The following is a 21,752-nucleotide window of genomic DNA, read 5'->3' as shown; positions in this document are numbered from 1 at the left end:
ACCACTTTCAGAAGTGGTGATTCCCAACTGTTGCTTTCTCTTCCCTCTCCCCCATGATAGGTTTTCAACCACAAATTCCCCCCTGAACCCGCTTTTTTCCTACACAAGCATCCAGTAAAAGAAGTCTTCTCTGACATAGAAGGAAACCCGTATTATCTCTTCTTGTTAATGTGCTGAGAGCTGAGAGAGAGTGGCTCAAATCTAGCAAACTCAGGGCTTGTTTGGTGCGAGAGTACCACTGACAGTCACCCAAGAGAATGAGAGTATTTGATTTCTCTTCGCTGCCGTAGCGTAATACACTTCCCTGAATTTGGTACTTAGAACAAAGAAGGGGTTTTCTCACTCTAAAAGACACCCCCACACACACTCCGAACACAGCCACAGAATTCATGTCTTCCTTCTTTAGCTTGGCCACATTTGATAACAGATCTGACCAGCTAAAGGCTGTGTCTACACTGTGGACAGAATGATTCCCTGTAGAATATTTCGGGGTGACCTTGAGTGGGAAGATAGGGGTGGGTCCTGCACACAACGAGCTTCTAACATCTCCAACTATGTCTAAAAGTCATTTTGGTTCTTGATAAAAACAGATTCTTTCCATCTAAGGTAGATAGGTGGCTTCTCACAGGAATGGGGAGAAAAGAGAGAGTTAGGGTTGGATTTGTCTAGACCTGTCGAGTGCTATTGAATATGGTTAACCTTTCTGCTAACTGGTTGGAGGCAAACCATCTATTGTTTTATGAATCAATCTATCCTGTAATTGTTAACTCAATTGTGTATTGTTGATAAAACCACAGAGTTCCTAGAACAAGAGTTCTTAACCTGGGATCTTTGAATAGACTTAAGGTCTGTGAATTTGGATGGGGAAAAAAAAATACATCTCTATTTTCACTAACCTCTAACTAAAATTTACCATTTCCTTTAATTATGAATTTCCAAAATAGGAGATTTCTGGGAACATCTGTACCAGATTGCCAAAAAGGATCTTTGACACACAAAAAAGGTTAAGAACGCTTGTCCTAGGCCACAGATTTCCATTTTTGATTCTGCTTTCAACTAATGACACTTGTGTATTTCAACAAAGTTTCTGACAGATCCAGAAGAGTGCACATGGTTACCTCTGACAATAGGAGAATAAAACTGTTCTAAGCATGTGTTTTCAGTATTCTTTTATTTTGCATTATTCAATTGTGTCCAAATGTAATTTTCTCTCTACCCTCTTCTTTCAATTATCTTTATCACTTATGTGTTTTTTTTTTCAAATGTTCTGTAAGAAGAGACTATGCAAATATCAGATGCCTTTTTTTTCCTGCAAAAGAATAGAAATTGCTTGATTACATTTAGAAATCCAATAAACTCATTAGCAAATCTTAATTCTTGTTGTGAAAAATTCTTTTCAAGTTGAGTGGTCTCCATTTCTAGCTCTCAAAATATCTTCATTAAGAAGAATTCTTTGGGCTGTCTGTTATCCTGATGAGCATCTAAGGAAGGGGGACATGGTTAAGTGCCATCTCCATAATTTAGGAAGACATCTGGTCATCAGGTTCTGGCCTCCAGGTAAGAACACATGATTATAATATGAGTAACTGAACCAAAGCTATATGAGTCTTCCTATTCCTATAAATTAGAGTATATTTTTTCCACAAGATACTAGTGACTGTCTTTTTCACAGACTTATCTAATGAAAGAACATAGATTGATGGACTTGGAGATGGGGAAACATGAGTTTGAATCCCAACTCCAACACTTACTAGTTGTATGACTGAACAAGTCACTTAAATTTTCTGTGCCAGTTTCTTTATGTGTAGAAAAAAAAATAAGGGTATTAGACTTGATGGTCTCTGAAGTTTCTTTCCCTTCTAAATTGCTGTCCCTATGATCTCTCTATTTTTGTTTATACCTACTACCTCTATCATCACCCCACGGAGTTTTCTGTGTTTTGGCAATGCTTAAAGAGCCGGGTTCTGCATGGTTACCTATTAACCAGTAACATCAAAGAACTGGGGACGGTCAATGTCAGGATCTCATTTTTAGCCTCTATTTGGCTGGTGCTACTTCGAGGGTCATTGGGATGAGCAGCCCCAGTGAAAAAAAAAATAAAACTTGTACCCAAATTCTAATTCTGCCAGTTGCTTAATGATTTGTGAACTTAAGCAAGTATCACCTATGTGGGCATCTCTTTGATGGTGATTCACACACTCACACTTCACTGAATCTCTTCCCAGTCCCCAAAAGAGACACCTTATCTACGAACCCATTTTTGCTTCTCTCTTCATCTTAAATACAAGAGGAAAAACTATTTTGTTGCACTAATTCAAGTCTCTCCCCTGCATTTTACAGACGGGGAAGCTGAAAGCTAGAAAAATATAATAATTTGTTTGAAATCACACAGTAAGTGGTGAAAGAAGAATTTAAAACCAAGTTCCCAACCACAAAACCAAAGCTCCTTCTATTTTATAACAATGTGTTTTTCTCATTATTTTTTTTTTTTTTTCCCACAGTCCACATTGATTAGTTCCGTCTTAAGACCTGGTTCAATACTTCTCTATCCAGGATACCTGAATATCAGGGTATCACAAAACTATCACATGATATCACCTATCATCACTTCCTATCATCTGACCTCCTGACTGCTCTCCCTGCTCCATTCTTTCCTACCCTTGATGGCTTGCTTAATTTTCCCTCGACACAGGTCTCCCCATTCAAAGAGGAGTTTAAATTTTCCCCACTACCAAAGGAAAAATAAACTCCCCCAACCTCACTTTCAAATTTCCTCTCCTATTACTCGTTAACTTCAAACATATACCAACAAACAGTACTCAAGAAAAGAATTTCAAAATACTCACAACCACATGAAAACATGCTCCCAATCTCTAATGATAAGAGAAATGTAAATCAAAACAATCCTGAGGTTTTATTTCTCACTTTGCAAATTGGTAAAAATGAAAAAAAAAAGTGATAATAGTCAATGTTGAAGGAAGTGTGGGAAGATAGGCACATTAATATATTTTTGGTGGAACTGCGAAGTAGAACAGTCATTTTCGGAAGCAATTGGAAATTATGCAAATGAACTTACTAAAATATCTATACCACTTGAACCAGAGACTCCATTATTAGGCTTTATATATACCACAAGGGAAACATCCATAATCTGGGGAGGGAAGTCCCTCTTTACTCCAAAATATTTATAGCAGCACTTTCTGTAATATCTAAGAATTGGAAAATATGTATGTGTGTGTGTGTATATATAGATAGAGAGAGAGAGAGAGGTGTATATGTGTGTACACACATATGTAAGTTTGTATACGCATACATACACACATAGAGAGATCTACATATATTTATACATATATTGCTAGATATGTCCACCTTTATCTACCTATACCTATGTCTGCCTATCTATCTATCTATCTATCCATATCTTTCTATGTGCCTAATGCTAGGGAATGGCAAAATAGAGGGTGATACATGAATCTAATAGAATGATTCTGTGATATAAGAAATGATATATACAATGAATACAAAGAAGACAGAAAGATATCTATGAACTGATGCAGAGCCAAGAAAATGAAGTAAACAGAAAATACAACAATGGAAATGAAAAGAAAAACCACACATAAAAAATCAAAAGTAAATGTAGCAAAAACACCCAACAAAAACAATCAAATAGGTTGAGAATGAAGAGATATGAGAAGACACCAACCTACTCTTTTGTGGAGGAAGGAAGTCCACAAGTATTACATATTAACTTTTTAAATTTATCGATCCGTTACATTTTTCTTCTATAAAAATAGTATTTGTTCTGTGAGATAGCTCACAGAGAGCAGGAAGGATACATGGGAATCTATGGCAATGTAATCAATAAAAATTGATTAAAAATAACTTTACAGCAGAACTCATTCCTGACAAATTAGAAAGTTGTTGTAGTTTTACAAATCATTTAAATAAGGAATATTTATTTAAAAATCCACTATGGCCCAAGTACTATTCTGTGATATAAAAACAAAAGTTAAACAGTCCCTTCCTTTCAAGACCATAAGGTTTGTTGGGAGAAAAAATTACATATACATTTATGACCATATGCAAAATATCTAACAATATGATGAAAAGGAAGGGACTAGTAACTGTGGGAATCCTAAGATCTCATGGAGAAGACAGAAGTAGGGATGAGCCTTGAAGGAAGCTACAAGTTTTGAGAGAGAAAAATGAGGAGAGAAGGTATAATAATCATAGGGAAGCATCAGGTCAAAGGCGCATAGGCACAAATGGAGCAGAACATAAAAGGAATGGGAGGAAGACCAATTTGGCTGGGAACCCATTTTACATTTCCATCTTATCTATGAACTTGTCTGCCCAAAATAAAGGGTTAAGGAAAGGATAAATCTCTCTGCCTCTGTCTCTATTTCTGTCTCTCTCTCTATATATATATATATACACAAATAAACAGACATTCATATGCATACATATACATATTATATATATATATATATATATATATATTTTTTTTTTTTTACACTTATCAATGGTGATATATGGATATTAAGCAACCTTAGATTGGAGTCGTGGTGGAGGGATATAGTGCTATAAAATCTTTCTTAATTCCAGACAAACAGCCAAGACTCTCTTGGAGGAGAAAAAATGAAGTGTAATTTTGTGAATGGGAAGCCAAAAATGCTAATCAAAATGTTCCTTGTTGTATATCCATTTGGATGGACACGGAGAACCAAGGAGATTGATTCTTACTGACCAGTTTTACAAGAACATAATAGGTAAAAACAAAAACAAAAACAAACAACAACCCTTAGCCTGTGAGCACTTTGTTTAAAATGACCTTCCTTCTCTGTGGCTCTCTGCTTAGGGGAAAGGAGATGTAAAGGTAGGAGGACTGAGTCACAAAACTGGTGAAAATTGTTTCATCAAGAATTAATTAAGGCAGATGTGCTGGTAGAGAACAGGGCTCTTTCTGCGCCTGTGATTCAGATCAATCAGTCATCTCTTTCCAGGCTATCCCAGTGTGGACGGGGCCTCTTTCCTATTCTCAGGCTGTGAAGGGCTATAGAATTCTGCTGTCTCAAACATCCCCCACACACACAGATGACAGAGCCCTCAACGTCCTTCATTTCAAAACTTGTCAATGGAAAGGGCTGATCTTGGCAATCCCTGGGTTTAAATGTGTGATGTAAAGCCAATTCAAACTGTTTTCCACATTGTTTTCCAAGGTGACTAAGCCCTCCCTGATATTACTTCCTCTGTTGCACTTTTTTTTAAACCTTAAGAGAATGGAAGCGTTCCAGTTCACTGTTATAGTTTGCTGTCTGGGCAAAAAGACTTCCTGCAAATCATGACCTCGTAAAGGAAAGGGGAAAAAGGCTCTTGGAAGTTTCTTTGGTTCAGCTGCGTCTTTCTTTTCTTGGGATTTTGTTGTTGCTCAGCATTATTTAAAGAAAAAAACCTGGCAGTACCCAAAAGTAGCTTGCCTTCAAGTTCACCCACCTGAACAGAGCCTGGCCCTGATTCCTTCTCCTTACTGTTCTCCCTTCCCAAACCACTGCAGAGACCTTTAGCTACAAAACCTTGTATTGCTCTCAGAGTCGTGAAAGGGGACGCTGAGCCTGTAGGTCGGTGGGATGTCATTGTGTGTCCTGCGTGAGAATGTCCGACTCGAAAGGAGACAGGTCTGTGTGAAAGACAAAAGACTCAAAGAACTGCCCATGGTTGGTAAGTACTTTAGGTACCAGGAAGGAACATCACGGTGCTCCCCTGATTCTGATAAATGGGGAAACAGCTGTGGGGAGAAGTCAGCCCCTGCTGTTCGAGATGAACTCGATCCATTGGAATGGAGGGAGGTCCAAGAGAGTAACGGCATCATCAGTTCACATGAGTGTCTGGTTCTGAATCAGTTCATTTATCATCAGGATGTGTTATGGGTAGAAGTAAAAGCCATTTATGGATTTCTGGGGAGCCTGTGGATATGTTTTGAGTTTTTAGATCCCCAGAGTTTCCATGCCCCTTTGGGTCGATTTTCTCATAGGAAGATGGGGTGTGATGGAGAAACTGGTCATTCTAACTCAGCCCCAGATTTTGGATGTCAAAATGTGTGTTTGGAAATCCATTTTGTTGACTTTGACTCCCCTCTTCCTTCAGATAACATTCATATGAGAAGCTGCCATTTAAGAGCTAAAGTAGACCTTTCTAATGGAGAGAACTCAATTCCTACGAGATCTCACTAGTTCTCAACCAGCTTTCTGAAGAGGGGCTGTGTCCCCTCCCCTTCCAAGCAGGATTTTCTCTGCTGCGTGGGCTGCATTTCTTTGGGACCAGAGCCATTTGTTTTGAATCACAGGGTTTCTGTGGATGTTGCAATCAGAAGAGCAAGTGACCTATCTGATCATTCAGACCCCTGGAAAACACAGAAAAGGAAACAGTTCACAGTAGACCTGATTGCCTTTTCTTTTAAACTAAGGATGATGGCCAACCTCACTATGCCATTAAGCATAAAGGCTCTGCTAAATCATCACTATTCGAGCTACTAATTAAGGGTAATGTTCATGGCAAAGGAGTCTACTAGGCAATGAATGGTTTTTGCAAGTGATTAAATACTCAGGCTAAAGTATTTTGATTACCACAAGGGTCATTCCCTTGCCAGTGTTCCCCAACAAAATGAGCAGGTCTCCTATTATAAAGCTTGACAAAAAGAAATTCAGTCACCTAGAGCTTGGAAAATGAGAGATGGCAAAATAGCTCCCAGCAGCCAGCATGGCTCATTTCCTCATCATCAGAATGCACTTTCTCAATCTGCCCTGGGTTGTGTCCTTGTTTAATCTCCCTTTACAGACTGCTACCTCCTTTCAGAAGTCTTTTTGTTTTGATTCTTCTAGATATTATTACTCCTTCCCCCTCAGATTCTTTTCTGTTGTATTATCTGTGTACATGCTGTACCCTCTCAGAAATGTATAGGCTTCCTGAGGACAGAGCACACTAATGCCTAAGAGGCACTAGTAGGAGTCAGGAACAATGATTTGCGAAAAAATTTTGGAAAAAATCCAGGCAAACAATATTGACCCTCTGGAATCATGATTGAGAAATGCCTTGCCTTCTCTGCCCTTCTGCATCTCTGATGGAAAAACCAGTCATATGCTTTTAGAAATGGTTGTTGTGGTGATTTGTTTTGTTGACTATTCATATTTATTTATTTATTACGATCCTCTTCCCCATTTTAGTTGGGAAAAGGGGAGGATAAGCAAGAAAAAAGAAAAATACTTTTTCATTAAAAAAATCAACTCTTTAAAAGAAAGAGACTGAGAAAAAGTTTCATGTTCTCCCATTTTAAAAAAAAAAAAAACAGCTCTGTTAAGTCAGTATAAAAAATTACTTTGATGAACTCAAACAGGTTGACCTCATATTTCTGGCCAACCCCACTCCTCACCTTCCCTAATTTTTTTTTTTTAATTTTGTTGAGACTGCTGGATTTTTTAAGTGACCAAAGCTATAACTGGTTTTCAAGAAGGCTTTTAAATTCTTCCTTGTGCAATGGGACATGAGGAAGGAGGAAGGGAAAGTTTACCCTGCAATACTGCCACATCCCAGTACAGTGTCTCTCCTAAGTTTCTGCATTTTGGAATTTCTGAGTTCATATTTTAACAGAATTTCTGCTGTATCACTGAATTTGAGAGACCACAGAGTCCAATAAAAATGAAGAATAGTCTCTGTATATTCAACATCTAACATGATAATCTGCATTTAGTGATTACTCAATCGATGCATTCTGATTTACTTATTCTGACGTTTAGTATCCCTGTAAGCTAGGAAAAGACACTGAATTCTCTTGGGTATCATTTTCCTCATTTATAAATGGGGGGGGTTAGGTGTAATGGCCTTTGAATTATGGGTCTTGTAATTTTACATATAATATCTTCAAATGATCCTTATATGTGATGAACTGAGAGTGAGCATTCTGCTTACCTGGTTCTTTTGATGTATTCTAGTGATTGTCTATGATCTCTCTTAGTGACAAATAACCTCATTCTCATAGTCATGGTGCAAAAATATTTATAGCATCTGTTTTTTTTGTGATGACAAAAAAACTGGAAACTAAATAATATGCACATTAACTGAGGAATGCCTGAACAAATTATGGTATATGAATGTCATGGAATAATCTTGTATTACAAGAAGTGACAGAGGGATGGGTTTGGGGAAATCTGGAGAGACTTGTATGAACCGATGCAGAGTGAAGTGAGCAGAGACAAGAGAACATTTTATACAATGACAGCAACAATATAAAGACAAAAAGCTTTCAAAGACTTCGGGACTCTGATCAAAGAAATGACAATTGCACAATTCCAGAGGGCTGATGGTGAAGTGTAATGCTCATTGAAAGAGAAGAGAAGAAATCAAAATGCAGCAGAAGATATACATTTGGGAGGCTGCAGAAATTCATGTTGCTTAGTAATATATTTCAGCCACACAAATTTCATATTTTTTTTTCTTTTGCTAATGGTGAATGGGAAAATGGGAGGGAGAGAAAATAAGTGCCTGTTATTGAAAAAATTAAATTAAATGTTAAAATAAAGAGGAGAAAAGGACATAGAGAGGAAATAGGTTTAATCTGCTTAGCAACTGTGCAATAAAAGACAAGGACCAGAAGGTTCGGAAAATAGAGCAGGCAACAGAGATTATTATGAACCTACCCAATTATTTTTGTATTCCTGGGGAAACGGATGTAAAAAAGTTGATGTTGGATTTGATGGAGAAATAAATGTTGTTTGCATCTATAGATAAACGATTCTCAAAAACTATCCCTGCATGTATTTTGAAAAATAAAAAGCTATTATTATAACAATAATAAACAATTCTTTTAACAAGAGCATGAATAATTTAGGGTAAGATGTATAATGGGATAGTCAGAGGATGATAAAATCCAGTAGTTTATATGGAAACATCTCAGTGTCCGCACATGTGTCTATGCTGCCAGGGATATTGTTGGTGGAGCACCACTTCTGCAAATGAGAGCAGGTGTTTTTGGGTAGGAATTCTGCTCATCCTGGGGTAAGCTTCTCCCTGTCTGGGAGGCCTCAATTGTAACTGACAGCAGAGATGTGGCCTTTCCACGGATTTCCTTCTCAGACTTCCCAGATTTCTTTTTTAATAGGAAGACAAACATTTCAAATGAAATTTGCAAAGATTGGGATATTGGATCACTATCCATCGCAGCTTCAAGTATTAGCACTTATCAACCTCAGTGAAAGTTTGAATAATTAATGTGCCTACTTTCTATAGAAATCATTCATTTTCTCAGCCATTCATTCCCCTTTCTTGATTGATTACTTCAACACACACCTACAAGATAATGTGTAATGGCAATCTAGCATCATCTATGTATATATTTGTCCATTTGCATTTGTTCTACATATATGATATGTATAGTTTGCAAGCATACATATATATGTACCTATGTGTGTGTGTACATTATAGACATTTGGATAATTATTATATTGAAGGGATTATGGATCAGACACAGGAAGATAAAACACTATACCTGCTCACAGCCCATTAAGGATGTGACGTAATAATGTGCATTTACCTGTAACAGGAAAGGTAATATGGCAGAGCAAAGAGAGGGCCGACCTTGCAATCAAGAAGTTCCCAATTGAAATTCTGTCTCTGACACGTTGCTTGTTCTGACCATGTCGCTTGATCTCTTGGGGCTGTAGGCAATCATCTAAAGCCCTAAGTTGTCAAATTTCATCCCAGGATGGAATCTGAACCCTGCAAACTACCCCTCCAATGAAAAAAACAAAAAACCAAAACCAAAATAGAGCTGGATTTTAAAATGATAGATGAGGCTTTTGAGAGGAATATTTCTGTGGTGGGATACTGGAAGAGGAAGAATTGTTGAGTGATGGTAGCTGGGAAAAGTCACAGGAAACTGGCATTAGGGTTGGGCTTTAAAGGGTGGGATTTAAATAGGTAGAAAGGGGAGAAGGACATTCCAGTCATAGACAGCCACGTGGCCAGAGCACAGATATGGCGAAGAACAGGGGACTTCTGGGCAATGGCACATGATTGAGTGTAAGTAGGTATGGAGGTAACATATGGGAAAGAGGCTCAAACCAGCAGGAGAGGGAGGAGAGCCTTGAGTAGTAGCAAAGGAGCCAAACTTTAGTTGGGGAGCTTGAACTGGCCAAGGGTTTGAAACAGCAGAGGACTGACTGAGAGCCTGCAGGAACCTGATTCCCTTCATTTTTACAGACAAGGTAACAGGCCAGGAGAGATGGAGTGAGACTCATGGGATCATTGCTTTAGTTCTGGAAGGGATCTCTGATGTCAGCTAGGCCAGTCCTTTCATATTGTGGATGAGGAAACTGAAGTCCAAAGAACTGCCCAAAGATGTCCAAATAGAAAGCGACCAAACTTGGACGCAAAGAGCTTGTCCCCTTTCCAGGGTGTTGTACCGCCATTGCCTCCTCTCTGCCGAAGGATGGCAGGAGGGGGAGAGTGAGAAGGCAGGAAGACCCGCTGGGAGTCATCCAAGTCAGTTAGAGACTAAGAGACAGAGATAAAGAGAGAGAGAGACAGAGACAGAGACAGAGACAGACAGTGGAGGGGGGGGGGGGGTTATAGTTCACTCCAAGGTTTTAATTTGAGGTATTAGGCAAATAGAAGCGATAGCAGAATAATGGCTCTCAGAATTGGAAGCACTCTACTTAAGCAGGAATCTGATTTGCAGCCTAGGTGACAAGGAGCCAGTCAGGGTTTAAGACCTGCAGTCAGAGGGGAAGGCCACCATCTTTGGAGGCCATCCGTTCCACTCTAGACAGCTACATTTGCTAAGTGTCCGGCCTGGACGGACCCCTCTTCTTCCATGTGGCAAACTGTGTCCAAGCCCACCACTCCCCAGTTTTTTCTCCAGGCTAAATATGCCCAGTTTATTCACCAGATGAACCCATGACTCTTCAGCTTCCTGGATGCTGTCCAGCTCATCAGTGGCTTTCATTCTCGCACACAATGCTGCAGATGTGTTCTGCCCATGGAAGCATGACTGTATTGGGAGCGTGGGACCTCCTTCTGCCCTTTGAGGACCTTGCAGAGCAGCCCATCCTGCGGAAGACCCCATCACTGGGCGCGCTCCCTCAGCTCCCCGATCCCACCATCTTGTGCCAGAGAAGAGCTTTTCAGGGATGAGGCGCCTGTCTGAGTGGGGGAGTGCTCCTTGGGAAAAGGAAGGCTCCTCTTGGAGGGGGTTTCCTGGAGAAATACTCTTAGAAACTCCTTGGCAGGAAACCTGAGCCAAGCTTGGCACTGGCACCATCTTCATGCTGGCATTAACAAGGCTCTTATTTAAATGTAAATGAGCTCCCGGTGCCAGTTTGTGAGCAGAACATGTTGCGGGTGCTAAACCAGAGCTGGGAATGCTACAATTACCAAATGTCGGGCTCCTCTCCTGCCGTTTCTGCCCCGTCTTGGGCTGCGTGTGTCACTACTCGGTTCCACTCTTCCTGGAGAACCGGGACACCCCTTTCCCTGTCTGGAGGCAGGGGTGATGGTCCCAGGGGAAGGGGATAAGTCCAGGGCCTGTTCTCCTCCAACTCTGGCTTACTGAGCAAAACCCTCACTTTTCTCTGCCTGCTAATGGCAGACATGGCACCACAGCCCTGCCAAATGGTTCATCTCCCACCTTCGGCCTTTGTGTAGCCCGGCTCCCATGCCTAGAACATTTTCCCTCCTTACCCCGATCTCTGAGATTCTCTAGTTTCCTTCAAAGCTTAGTTTAAGCATCACCTTCGACTATACAAACAAGCTTTCTGCAAGCTGCAGAAGCCCCCCAAACTCACCTCACATTTATTCTGTAGATACATTTATGGAAGGTTCGTGGGTTCAGGGATTTAACACTAAACTATTAGGGATGAAATAGGTCCTGTTCTCAAGGAGCTTGCAGCCTATTGTAAAAACAAGAGAAACAAAGCAGTCATTAAATCTGTTACATATATATATGTATATATATATACATATATATATGATAATATGTATAATTAAATAAAATTAAGTAAAGAAATTGTTAAATCTGTGATACTTTTCAAATAAATCATATTTTGTTAATAACAATATCTGTGTACATTTGAAAATGGTGATATGAAGTTTTGATGAAAATAAGTATTTTTCATATTTTATCATTATTTTAAATTTTCTAGCTGGGTATCCAGTTGTCATCTGTCTACCTATTATCTATTTATCATCGACTTATCTAATAATTTTTCTATCTTCTACATCTCTATATCATCTAAACCAGGAGTCCTCAAACTACGCCCCATGGGCCAGATGCAGCACCAGAGGACAATTATCCCCCTCACCCAGGGTTATGAAGTCTTTATTTAAAGGCCCACAAAACAAAGTTTTTGTTTTTACCATAGTCTGGCCCTCCAACAGTCTGAGGGACAGTGAACTGGTCACCTATTTAAAAAGTCTGAGGACCCCTGAATTCTAAACTATAACCTCTCTGTCTATGACTCCTTTTTATCCTTTCTATAGTGATTAATATAATTTAGGATTATAATATAACATAATCAGATGGGATGATCTGTGATGATGTTTCTTGTGACTTGTTTTTCTGATTTTTGTAGTCAAGACTTGGAAAGCGGCACTATGAAGACCTCAAAAGTGGGATCCAGGATGAAGGATATAATGATAAACATTAGCCATACAGACTGTTACCTAACAATATAGCCTAATTAGTGTGCAGCCAACTCCATATGAGTCAACAAATGACAGAGCAACAAAGGAAGCAAATATGCTCAGAGACTGGGTGAAGCCAGATAATGTTTTCCAAGATAAATGAGATTTAGGGATTGATATGAGGAACAGCTACCCATCTATGAGAATTTCCTTCAAGTGCAATGTCCTTCCTCAGAAGGGAATAGATTCTTTCTTTCAACAAAGGCAGAGGGGTTGCTTGTCATTTGCCATGCATGGTCCCTGAAACTCTTAACATTCTGTGAGATTACAATCTTGCTATCCTTTTCCCTGTCAGGCAACATCTGGATTTGATTATCACTTCTAGATGTCCCAGTTTTTCAAGGACATGGGTGAGCTGGAGCTGTCGTGATGGTGAAGGTGAAGAGCCACAAGTTCATGCCATGTGAAGACAGTTGTTGGAGAAACTGAAAAATATTGACATTCAGAAGAGAAGACTTTGAGTTATAATAGCTGTTGTCAAAGTTTGAAGGACTGGTATATGAAAGAGAAATCAAAGGCAGAACAAGAATCAGTATTTGGAAATTGCAAATGGGCAACTTAAGCTTGAATGAGAATTAGGGGGAAAAAAATCTCCTAAACTCTACCAAAATAGAATGGACAGTGATGGAAATCACTGGAATCAGTGGAGATCATCGGAGAATCAGTGGAAAGCATTGAGAGGAAGCTGAATGGCTGATCACTTGTTAAGTATCTTTAGGGAAACAATGTATAAGTTAATAAATTAGGACAATGTGAGAAGGCAAACATGATGGACAGCAAGGGAGAATTTTATACATGATCTGAGCCTTGAAGGAAACTCAGGATCCTAAGAGGAAAAGAGTAAGAGTATTTATGTGATTAAGCACTGCCTATGCAAAGCTACACAGTGGGGAAAGGGAATGCTGTAGTTGAAGTACAAAGAGCACAGTTTGGTTTGAACTTAGGGTATATGAATGGAAGTATATTTGTAAAGTGTGAAATCAATCTGCCTGGGTATCTTGGTGCTAGATTGGGAGGAACTTTAAATAACAAACTGAAGAATTTGTCTTTTCTCTGGGAACAATAGAGAATCACAGATGATTCTTGAGTAGGAGTGACATGGACCATGATATAATGTTAGACAGATTATTTTGAGAGTTAATGTTCCATTGTAGTTGGAAGCCAAACATCCCATTGGGAGGATGGTAAAAATAGTCCTAGAAAAAGGTAATGAGGAGCTGAGCTACGTAATGAGTTAAGTAGAAAGGCGATGGATGGGAATGTAGGGAAGAAAGTTTGGAGGAGAGTAGAGTTAATGAGTACAGGGTCACATGTATATTCAGAGTTGGAAATGCTTATGGGATATACTACTGAAAATCAAGAGATTTCCCTTGTCACATGGGACATAAAATGAAGTCTTCCCATTTTAATTTCCAAGTTCAAGTTCAGAGCTCTGTTTATACCTCAAGATACTAGATCTTCTGCCTATTGCCTGCTAGAGGATTCAGAAAGGTGGATAATCTTCTGAGACCTTCTGGATTATGATCATGTTTGAGAATTTTGATTTTCTTTTGGTTCGTTGTCTTTTCTTTTCCCTTCAAAGCCCCATTGGAGTGAATGCATTGAAGGGGATGAGCTGACAGCCAATGATCAGATTTACAGCACTAAAAAGCACTTCCTATGTGAGATGGACACAGGAAGTGATAGATGGTTCTGTTGTCAATTTATATTTAGGGGACAATTTGCTTTTAACATCTAAGGGCTTATCTGGGGAAGGGGTGGGGGAAAGGAGGGGAAACTTTGGAATGGAAGGTTTTTTGCAAGGGTCAATGTTGAAAAATTACCCATGCATATGTTTTGTCAATAAAAAGCTATAATAATAATAATAAAACAAAAAAAAATCTAAGGGCTTGACCTCTGAACCTGAGGTTGCTGACAACAGCTCATGAATGCTGACAGGATGACCACAGGGTAGTCAGGGAACATCTGAGAAATGTGGGTAACTGAAGAAACTCTCCATACTGATATTTCACTTAAGTTCCCTAAGACCCAGAAGTTATGAATTCCAGAGAACCACTGGCTTCATTCTTCCCATTATCTAAAATCATAGAGGTACAACCAATGTGCATCCCTATACCTGCCCTTTGCCCTTATTTTTCCATTTTTGTTGGTAGAATCAGCCAGGCTTGAAGCCTCTAGATTATTCTTGATTTTCTTTCTTTCTCATCTCATTTCTTATACAATATTGAATAGTAACGGTGATAGTGGGCAACCTTGTTTCACTCCTGATCTTATTGGGAATGGTTGCAGTTTATCCTCATTACATATGATGCTTTTAAATAGATGCTACTCATTACTTTAAGGAAAAGTCCATTTATTCCTATACTCTTTTAATAGAAATGGATGTTGGATTTTATCAAATGCTTTTTCTGTATCTATTGAGATGATCATATGGTTTTTGTTAATTTGGTTATTAATATGGCCAATTATACTGATAATTTTCCTAATATTGAAGCAGACCTACAGTCCTGGTATAAATCCTACTTGGTCATAATGTATTATCCTGGGAATGATTTTCTGTAATCTTTTTGTTAATATCTTATTTAAGATTTTAGCATCAATACTTATTAGGGAGATTGGTCTATAGTTTTCTTTCTCTGTTTTCAACCTACCTGGTTTAGGTATCAGTACCATGTCTGTGTTATAAAAGGAATTTGGTAGGACTCCTTCATTCCCTATTTTTTAAAATAGTTTATATAGCATTGGGGCCAATTGTTCTTTAAATGTTTGGTAGAATTTACATGTAAATCCATCTGGTCCTGGGGATTTTTTCTTAGGGAGTTGATTAATAGCTATTTCTTTTTTCTGAAATGGGACTATTTAAGCAATTTACTTCCTCCTTTGTTAATCTGGGAAGCCTATATTTTTGGAGGTAGTCATTCATTTCATTTAGATTATCAAATTTATTGACATAAAGTTGGGCAAAGTAACTCATTATTTCTCTAATTTCCTCTTCATTGATGGAAAGTTCTCCCTTTTCATTTTTAAGACTAATAATTTTTAAACTTTGTAAACATTAAAGAGTTTCATATGTCTGAGCAACAATGCATTTCTAATTCTTATTAGGATATTCAGCCAAGACACAATCCTAGGATTTGTAGATGAAAACAAAAAGATGACAGTAAGCAGATGTGAAATGGAATGGATCTGCTCATTATTTCTCTTCGGCTCTCTTCTCAATGGAAGTGAGTATGGAGCTACCATGTTTGTGCTTTATCAAGTCAATGCCCAGTGTCCAAAGGAAGTGGCAACACCCTTTTGTATTCTTAAATGTCATCAGCAAGAGTATATGGATCTCGATTTTTCTTGTGCAGCAAGATAACTATATAAATATGCATACATATATTTTAATATATTTAACATGTATTGGACTACCTGCCATTTAGGAGAGTAGGTGGGGGAAGGAGGGGAAAATTTGGAACAGAAAATTTTGCAAAGGTCAATGTTGAAAAAATTACCCATACATATGTTTTGTAAATAAAACTCTATAATTAAAAAAAATGAATTTTGAAAAAAAGAGTGCCTGCATCTGCTCAGTACTTACAGGAAAACAAGCAAACAAACAAACAAACAACCCAAGCTTTGGGAAATACTGTGATTTTTAAAAATTATATATATATATATATATATATATATATATATACACACACACATATCTCTATATATGAAAAAATATATAATATATAATATGTGTATGTATATTCGTTTTCAACATTTACCTTTATTAATCTTGATGTGCATTTTTCTTCCACCTTCCTTTTTCTCTAAAACATCAATCAATATGATATAGGTGATAAAGTACGGTCATATTAAATATATTTCCATATTAGTCATTGTGAAAGAATCATAACACAAAGGAAGAACCATGAGAAAGAAAAAAAGTGAAAATGGTATGCTTTGATCTTCATTCAGCCTCTATGGTTCTTTCTCCAGATATGAAAAGCATTTTTCATCATGAGAATTTTGGAATTGTATTGCTGAGAAAAGCAAAATCTATCCAAGTTTAATATCCATACAATGTTGCTGTTACTGTGTAAAATTTTTGATTTGTTTGAATATAATTTTTATCAGAATCTTTCATTTTTACATCAACTGCATTTTTGTACCTTCCCTTCTTTTCCCCAGAGAGCTTGTCTTTGTAACAGACTATGTCAAAGAAAGGAAAAAATCAGCAAAATCAAGTTATAGATTAAGAGTTGGATTAGGGTTCATTATTCTATATCCATTGTCCCCCAATTCTGCAAAGAAGTAATTGGATGAAGTGGAGTACTTTCTCAGATTCCTTCTTTGGGACCAAATTCTACTTCTAATTTCAAAATATTCAGCTCTGATTTCCTAATATTCACAATATTTTTTATTCTTTCCATTTATATATTATTTTAGTCATCTCAGCTATTGTTTTCCTGGTTTCACTGGCTTCACTTAGCATCAGTTCATTTAAGTCCTCCCTTGCTTCTTTGTATTTATCTTTTCTTTTAGCACAGTGATAGCCCATTACATCCATATACCTTAATTTATTTAGCCTTTTCCCAATTGGTCAACATCATTTTATTTCCAATTCTTGTTGGAATATGTTGCTATATGTAAGTTAGCACATATGGGATCTTTTTTTCTGCCATTGACCTCACTGAGAATATGTGTCTAGCAATGGAATCTCTGAACCAAAAGGAATAGACATGTTAATTACACCACATGAGTATATGCATATATATGTACTCTGTCTATGTATATTTGTATGCATGCATTTTTTGCCCAGAATGGTTGGACCAATTTACAATTCCACCAACAATGTATTAGAGTAACAATATTTTAAAGGCACTCAAGATTCATCAAGGCCTCTTCAAGATGCTAAGATTCCAAAAGAATAAGTGGAGAGAGTAATAATAGATAGATCAATATCAGAGAAAAACTTTCTAACAATTAGTTTACACATTAGCAGACTGTCTTGGCCCTAGAAGTAATTATTTGTGCTCCGTCAAGTAAATTCTCCAAATAGGTCATTTGTGTGGTCTGCTGAACTACAGATTCCCCACCACCCACCCAGATATGGGGCAAATGAGCACTGGAGTTCTTTCTCACTTTGAGATATTACAGTTCTGTGGTTTTATATTTTTAAGAGAAACAGCAACTCTTGATCCTATGCTGATGTAAGAGTGGAGAGGATGTTTCCCCACATGAGAAAGTGGCTGCGAAATATGCTTCCTTGGAGGTGTGATGATGTGTAACAAAACTGCCTTGAGGATATGTGGACCATATGCAGACATGTTGGAGCTGGTTCTGAGCTTTTAACACTACATGAAGAGGAGCTCCTTTGATCAACTCTGGAGCCAGGATTCAGGAACATTCAAAAAGGCACCAAGCTCTTGCCAGGGATTTTTCTTTTCTTTTCTTCTTTTCTTTTCTAGCTACAAGAAATGGAGGGGGAAATGACTTACTAGAAATCTGGTAGTTAAAGTGGAGGGAAAGGTCACTGGCTCCATCATGAAATGAAAAGCATGGGGCTAAGAGCTTCCTTGTCTCTTTTTGGTGGCAGTGTGTCCTATTTCTAGGGGAAGAAGACTGAAGATGATTGTGCTTGTGTGAGCTTAAAAAAAAATCAAGAAAATGAAACATCTAAGGTCCTATCATGGAGTTTGTAGTAGGTTTTTGGCCAGACAGTATCAGTGTCCTAAGCAACAGCCTTTGCAACTCAGCCCACAGTAACTAAAATCTGGACTCAGCTGGAGACCATATTATATTTGGAAGTGATTTCGGTTCTATATATGTGTGTGTGTGTGTGTGTGTGTGTATGCATAATATATATGTGTGTATAATATATGTATATATGTATTGATAGTAAATAGCCATATATAAATGTTTATGTAGTATGTGTATAATATATGTATATATACATATTGATAGTAAATAGCCATGATAAAAAACTAACCAATGTGAATTGGGGCAAATGGTAGCTAACACATGGAGGAGCATACTGCAATGGGAATATAAACTGATGGTTTTTAGATACAATATCCCTTAAAACCCTCAGAAATATTCCTAGATTTTTGAGGGGTGGATGTAGCCAACCTCACTCTGTGAGAGAGAAGAGAGCAATTGCTATACTTAAATTCAGAAATATATACATATGTATTGGGAGTGATTGTACACACACACATACACACACACACACACACATTATACTTATTGTTTATTGCTTATTTTAAAATGTCTCCCTACAGAGAAATAAATCCTTGAAAAGCTCCTTCAAATAAGTTGTTTCATACGTACATATTGAAGTTTTTATGCTTCTATGACAGATCTGACTATCGAGATTCCTCCCTCTCTCCCCCCACAAGAACAACACACTCAATCATCGGCAAAAGAGTTACCATTTAAAAGGTATGAAACAATTTTATTCCCCCCCAACATACCTATGTAAGTATAGATAAATAAATACTAAGAACAATGGATTTCAATGCATTCGTGTACCTATAGATGGACAGCTAAGGGAGGCTATAGATTGGCTGCTAAAAGTAGAGTCAAAAAGACTCATCTTCATGGTATCAAATCTGCCCCCAGACACTTACTAGCTGTGTAAGCCTAAGCAAGTCAATTAGCCCTGTTTGTCTCAGTTTACTTATCTGTAAAATGAGCTGGAGAAGGCAATGCCAACCTACGCTAGTACCTCTGCCAAGAAAATCCCCAAAAGGGCGCAAAGAGTTAGACGTGACTAATAAAATTGAACAACAACAAATAAAGTGTATTATATACAATGTGTGAATATGTGATAATAAATGTGTCTAGATAAGTAGATAAACGCACACTTAAGACTATTAAGTATATGCTTAATTGACTTAATTAACATACTTAAGTCTGAGTAATTTTTGTATTGTTCCAAGCAAGAAACCTTTTATGTTTGTCCTCTTTGCAGAATACCTTCCATGATAGTGGTGAAACCTTAAGTGAATGAGTGTGTATAATTATGATAGTATATTAATTATATTATGCTATATTTATGTATGTGTATATATGTTTATCATGTAACTTTATAATGGACTTTCCTCTGTGGGTGTGTGCAGTGTGACTGTGAGTGTATACATGTATACACACACTCATTTAAGATGTTCATCAGTGTTACAGAAAAAAACAGTGTCACTGAAAATAATACAAATAGGAAAGGGCTGTACATTGTAACAAGGCAATGCTTGCTTCATATAATCTGCTATAAAGTTGCAGGGATTGGTTTAATAACAGGGAAAACACAGGAGATAGATAAATATGGAAGGAATACAAAGTGGATGAAATAGCTTCAATTTTCTCATACTACAACATTCAATGACATGGGGAAAAATTGAGTTAGTCCAGTCAGGATCAAAGAATAAAATGGCTATAGAGCATCTTCTAAAAAAACAAACAAACAAGGCCCCACAGTCAGTGCTATTCAATGAAAATGGAAAGAGATGGGAACTTCCCTGAAAATGGCAGCTCTCTGAGGGCTTTGCCTTCATATATCCCTTGCTTAGCATCATGGCTGGCACAGAGTTAAGCTGTGTAGGAGTTAAATCCAGAACAGGAATTTGTATTTTATTTTATAGGGACTAGCGAGCCACTGAATTTTGTTTCTTTTTTCTTTTTGATTAGGGGAGTGATATGGTGAGATCTGCACATGAAGAGCACGCTTCGGCCACATCTTGGAATGGATCAGAGAGGAGAAAGACTAGAGGTCAGGAGACCAATTAAGAAGCTGTTACCATGTTCTAGAAGGGAGGTAGTAAAGGCCTAAGTTAAGGCTGTGCAATTAGAGATAAGAGACCAGTTAGGAGAGATATTGTAAAGATGGGAGATACGATATTTGCCATTTGATAGGATATATGATGTGGAGAAGACAAATGAATGGAGAAGGCAGATGATATGAACCTTGGAGGCTGAAAGAATAGTGAGGCTCTGAGATGCCAAGAGTTCTGGAACCTAAGTGCACTCTACCTAATATGTAAAAAATATACATTTACTGAATCAAAATGAACAGAAAATCAGTAGCTGCACTGGACAGGGATTGACGGCTATAGAAGACAGGTTTACCAAAAAAGCTCCACATTCCCAGTTAACTGTTCACCTTTTGTTTTTGCAAAGTGTTCCAAGCCTGTCAACAGCTCTATTATTATATCCAAGTAGTCCTATAACTATTGAAGTCTTCTTTAAAAAATATCCCTTAAAAGAAGTAGCTAATGGCAATAAACACTTCATGGTTTGCAAAGTGCTTTGTATATGTAACTCATTTGAACCTTACAACTCCATGAAGGACTTGCTACTATTCTTTTTTTAATGAAGAGGAAACTGAGGCAAAAAGTTGTTAAGTGACTTATCCTGAGCTTCACAGCTTAGTCAATGGCTGAGGCAGGATTTGAACTATAAAGCCTTCCAAATCCTAATGTCTATAATTCTAATTCATACTCCAAGACCTGCTCTTTGAAATAGCCAGTAAAAATATGTCAATCACAAGTATCCGTGTATGACAGAAACCTCCATCCTCTGATTAGAAATATCTTACAGATCTTTTTCCCTCTTCTCTTTGTTAATTCATGGTCCTCTTTTTTCCCCATGCATGGAGATCTTCCAAGCTCTTCCTTGACTTTCTTCCCTCATTCACATCCTTTTTCAGCATTGTGGTTTTTCTCCTGCTCCCCTGTTTTCTGTTATTTATGACTTCTTACAACTGCCTCATCTCTGCTGCTATTTATCCCCATTCCCCATTCCCCAGGACTAATGCTCTCATTCTCCAGTCCTGTTTCCTAGTGACAACCAATGGGACACAAAGGAAGTAAATGTGCTTGGAAACCTGGCCTTGTTCTGATCTCCATCTTCAACTTGTCTGGGATGGAAAACAAAACAAAACAAATTCCCAACCCCCAAGGCATTTCCTCTTGTAGTCAATAGTGCCCTTGGTGTCTTTGGTAATGACTTTGTTTTTGTCTAGGTGTTTTCACTAAAAGGATTTAAGGTAA

General features: G+C 37.9%; 1 long non-coding RNA gene across 1 annotated transcript; it reads right to left on the bottom strand.

The window, feature by feature from the left end:
- Window positions 1–1,228: 1,228 nt before the first annotated feature.
- On the bottom strand, window positions 1,229–21,506 carry LOC116422177. The gene is made up of 3 exons (XR_004232724.1): window positions 21,299–21,506; window positions 11,835–11,939; window positions 1,229–1,309 (listed from the first exon to the last, which is right to left on the bottom strand). It is a non-coding gene; the product is annotated as an uncharacterized LOC116422177 (long non-coding RNA).
- Between the last annotated feature and the right edge of the window lie 246 nt (window positions 21,507–21,752).

The sequence above is a fragment of the Sarcophilus harrisii genome, chromosome 3 (genome assembly GCF_902635505.1).
Source record: "Sarcophilus harrisii chromosome 3, mSarHar1.11, whole genome shotgun sequence".
NCBI classification, from domain to species: Eukaryota; Metazoa; Chordata; class Mammalia; order Dasyuromorphia; family Dasyuridae; genus Sarcophilus; species Sarcophilus harrisii.
Note: the sequence above shows the minus strand (reverse complement) of the source record. Positions and strands in the feature narration are given on the sequence as shown.